Genomic DNA, 4,392 nt, shown 5'->3' on the forward strand with positions numbered 1-4,392 from the left:
AAAAACTCTCAGTGACTATTTTTATATTTCATGGCAGTATGTTTATTTGCATAAGTTCAATAAGAATCTGCTTTCCTTGTAAGAGGACTAATTAAAAACGCTGGTTATATTACCAAGGCTTTGACTGGAATGTCATACCTGAGAGACACGTATGTAAACTCAGATAAGAACAGACAGCTTTAAGGAACTAAGATTGACTTTATAAAGCCAACAAAGCCCCTTAGAAGAACTGGCCTGGTACCTTGCTTACAGTTCCCAGCAGCCTTACCAGGTGAGTAAGGAAGGTCACTTCCTGGCAGGTGCAGGAACCTCAGGAAGAGAGGAATTCACCCAGATCTACAGGTACTGCAGGCACAAGCTGATGGCAAGTCTGGCCTGGCTTTCTGGCCTCAAGAAGCCGGTAAAAGTTCAATCTGCAATTCCTTGCAAAAAGTTCCAGCAAAGCACATTTAAAAGATCCCATGTAATCAATTACTCTTTTTGCTGCACTTATGCAAATAATCAAGCCAACTGTTAATTATTTTCTTAATCTGGATACTTCTAATAAAAATGAGGGTGATTTTAGAGAAAAGTATTGTTTCAATAATGCAGTCTTATCTATACTAAATCCCAATACTAGTCATTGAGATGTAAACTCGATCCAACATTCTAGTTTCCCCATGATACCTGGCTATGATTCTCAATTAGACTCTTCATATTTCTAGTTCTCATATTCAGCCATGCATTCTTAATCTCGTCAAGTTTGTCCTTCCAGAATGGAAAATCCAACTCTAGATGTTGCTACTTAACCTAATAACAATTTGTTCTATCTTGCCTAAAAGCCACAAAACTGCAAATAATAATAGAAATGAAACCCGGAATAGAAGTGCCAACCTTCCAAGGCCCTCTCAACTGACCAGTGATGGAGACCTAGCTGCACCCTTTACTGCGCCCCCTCTCAGCATGAAGCAGCCAGAGCGGTCATCGCCCCTTTTCCCTAGCAGCAGCTAGAGTCTCTATCTGAAGAGGGGAGAATGAGACAGGGATCATAGGCTTAGACAGAATAAGGTGAGAGCTTCTGGAGAAAGCAAGGCAGGATATTTGCAGTCAGAGCAATGTAAAACTACATGCTAGGAAACCGCCCCCCCCACTAAAACTATGTTGAACATTAAGCTCTAGAATCATTCTTCCGTGAGATCAGTTAATGTTCCCCAGATAAAGAGTAGCACATGTTTTATTATGCTAATCATTTGTAATCATGTATAAGATTCACTTTAGCATACTAAAAGGCCCAGGCCTATGTGCTGTCTTTCCACCTTCAGATCTTGAGGAGGTAATTTTGCAAACTGGGCAACTAACTTAGCATGCAGACCCAGCTGTAGATGGCATAGTAAAAGGCAGGATTCTTTAGCAAATAGACAATACCTCAGCCCACCTTGGGAGCTGAGCAGGCAGCCTTTTGATATGCTCCCAGACCAAGGTGCCGGTATTCCAGAGAAAAATCAAGGCAGGAAATTCCTTATGTTAAGTTAATTTTTAATATTCAGAGACCACTTAAGTCCTTCCCCAAGGCTTTAGGGATAGTCCCCACCTTTTTGGACAGGCTCTAGCACAAGACCTCAAATCCCTTACTCTCTCGAGCTCCACCCTTCTTCAATATGTAGATGATCTCCTCCCATGCAGTCCCTCCCTACAAACCTCTCAACAGGATACTATTCTCCTTTTAAACTTTCTCTCAGAACACAGCTATCGAGTTTCACCCTCCAAAGTTCAGCTGTCTGCCTCTCAGGTCACATACCTGGGAGTTCAGCTCTCCCCGCGCTACAAGGCCATTACCATAGACAGGAAAAAACTCCAAACCATGCCAGTTCCAAACAACAAAGACACCATCCCTAATTCCCAAATGGCAAAGACAATACACAGTAATCCTTTCCACGCCAACTGCAGTGAAACTCCAAGGTCTTCCCCATTGGATACACAACTCCCACCTTAAACCATTTGTCTCATCTTATTCCCCTCCCACTAAATCTCCCAAAGGTTCCTACTCCACCCTGCCAGGACCTCTTACTCTGCATTTCGCAGCACTCATCTCCACTTCCACTCATCACTGAAGAAGCTTCTGCCAGCAGAGAGTCCTAAGCCCTCCCTTACAACAGCCATGCGTCATGCCTCAGGATTGTTAACCCTGGTAGCAACACTTACTCTCTCACCAGAGCTATCTTCCCAACACCAGCCCTTTCTTCTCTTTCAGACTGTCTAAAAGATTGCACCATCAAGGATTCCCTTTGCCCTACCGGTTGCTTTGCTGCCTACGCATATGTCCCAAAAAATGCTATTAATTCAGCCACCCTATGTAAACATAGCAATCAGCCCAAATGCAAAAAATTTCTAACCAAACCTTTAACCAGCTTATATTACAGGATGACCAACCCCTCTCCAAAGACGATGATCCTTATTGATCCTGGAACACGCCATCGCCACTGCAAACCAAAGGCTCATCAATACAAAAATGAACTTCATCGCCCCTAATCAGCAAGAAGCAGTTACTGAAGACTAACCTTCACCCCTTCCCAAATCCTCTACCACTTATAAAACAGAAAAGGGAGGAATGTAAGAATATATAATTTATCCTCCTTTTGCCCCATGGTCCCAAGCACATAAGCCGGTGAGAATTATGCCTGGGCTTGCCTGGGGCTTGCTGGGCTTACCCCGCCTTATCTCTAAATATCCTGACCCTCCCCCAAGGCAAGTGGCCGAGCGGATCCACCACAATACAGGCACCACGCTGCTGCCCTCTCTCTCTCGTCTCTCTGTCTGTGTGTGTCTGTCTGTCTCGCTGCTCTCTTTGTCTCTGTCTCTGTCCCCCTGCTCTCTCTGCTGCTCTCTCTCTCTCTCTCTCTCTCCCCACCCCCTCTCTCTGGGGCAGCCACTCTCTTCTTCAGATAATAAAGTCTCTTGCGTGGGCCCGTGTCTCCTGAGTCGTTCTGGGTAAGGAGGGTCGCAGCGAGATACCCTTTCAGTCTCCACATGGGGACCCTGGTAGGCCTCTCATCCTGGTGCTGGGGGCATGGGACTGGGGAGAAGAAAGGGGTCTGTGGCTGTGTGGTCCACCTGATAAAAGGAACCAGAAACTGTGCCCTTTAGGGATGCGGAATGTGACCTCCCTCCTGCCTGGCTGTTATTCCCCAAATCAGTGGTGTCAGTAAATTATCCTGAGGGTGGAAAACACCCCACTTGCCCCACCCCACCCCCTGCCCGTGCCTGCCTGCCTTTGCAGGAAGCTGAGTGAGGCTGCCTGGCCTTATCACAGGAAAACAGGCGAGTCAGGGCAGTCAAGGGAGCAGGCGGGCCTTCTGGGAAGCCACTGTCCAGAGCTGTCCCTGCCTGCAGTGCCCAGCCTAGCTTGCCAGGAGGGGCCTGTCTCCCCAACTAGCTGGGCAAACCAGACACAGCAGATGGCAGAGCCCCATATGTGGAAACCTGTTTCTCAGAATGCAGGGAGTACAGAAATAAAGGCCCAGCCATAACAAGTCAGGGCCAAGAGGATGCAGGTACTGCCGTGTGGTCCAGGCAGAGGGGTGCTGGGGCCATCCATCTGCAGTGTTTCCAGCCTCCTGGTTATTGGGTTCCCGTCTCCACTTTAACAGGCAAGAGGCCAATGAGGAAATGTGGTTGTGTGGCTTCAAAGTCCATGCTCGGCCCTCCCGGGCAGTTGCCTAAATTTCCAGGCTTGAGGATGCCCAGACAGGGCACTGTCTTTCTCTTCGGTCTTGACAAGAGACCCCAAAGGAAGGGCCAGGTAAAAACTGAACCTCCCTGGTCCACTTACACACTCTTATTGGATCACACTTTGATGTTCCAAGCACTTTACACTCTGTACTTCCCTTTCACAGAGGACATTGGTGCACAGAGAGGTTAAGTAACTCGCCCACTATCACAATGACCCAGCCAGGCTCTGAATCCACACCGGCCTTATTTGACAGACAGGCCACCGAATCCCTGGCAGGTAGCCTCCGACTGCTTGCAGACCGACGCCCGTGGTAGCTCGCTGAACATGCCCGGGGCCAGAGCAGCTCCGCGCGGCCGGGATTAGCGGGCGGGCGGGCGCGCGCAGAGTGCGCGGCCGAGCGGGGTATCCCCGCCTCTGCGCCGGGAGCTTCTCGGCCGGAGGTGGGGCCAGAGTGGGCGGGGCCTCGCGCAGCAGGCCAATGGAGGCGCAGGGGCGGGGGCCGGCGTGCGGGAGCGCGCTGGGGGGCGGAGAGCAGGGGCGGGGACTCCGGCGGAAGACCAATGGCGGGACGGGGTGGGGCCCCGGACGGAGGGCGGGGGAGCGCGGAGGCGCTGGCGGCGGCGGCGAACAAAGAGGCGGTGGGCGCGGGCGGCCGAGGGGAGCCGAGCGCAGCCGAGCCGGGC

This window comes from Manis pentadactyla, chromosome 10, assembly GCF_030020395.1.
Source record: "Manis pentadactyla isolate mManPen7 chromosome 10, mManPen7.hap1, whole genome shotgun sequence".
NCBI classification, from domain to species: Eukaryota; Metazoa; Chordata; class Mammalia; order Pholidota; family Manidae; genus Manis; species Manis pentadactyla.